Genomic DNA, 281 nt, shown 5'->3' with positions numbered 1-281 from the left:
TATAACAATGTGGCTGCTATCTGTAAATGAATGGCCAACTTACATCCATCTTAATAGCACCCAAATCTCTGTGTTGATATCCCTGATTGGATGGCATGCATCTGGTGGATTTTTCCTATCACGAGGAATAGGATAAAGATTTTTTTATTGTACCCACTACCAGTAAAGCTTATTTGTCTGGAGCCGTAAAATTGCATTTGGTCATCAACGTTTTGAGCGAAAAAGAATACGGCAGCTCGAGTCCCTGTTGAGATGCCAGCCTGACTGTGGGATATGTATGA

The sequence above is a fragment of the Etheostoma cragini genome, unplaced genomic scaffold, assembly GCF_013103735.1.
Source record: "Etheostoma cragini isolate CJK2018 unplaced genomic scaffold, CSU_Ecrag_1.0 ScbMSFa_3234, whole genome shotgun sequence".
Taxonomy (NCBI): domain Eukaryota; kingdom Metazoa; phylum Chordata; class Actinopteri; order Perciformes; family Percidae; genus Etheostoma; species Etheostoma cragini.
The sequence above is the reverse complement of the archived record's forward strand: the minus strand, read 5'-3'. Positions refer to the sequence as shown.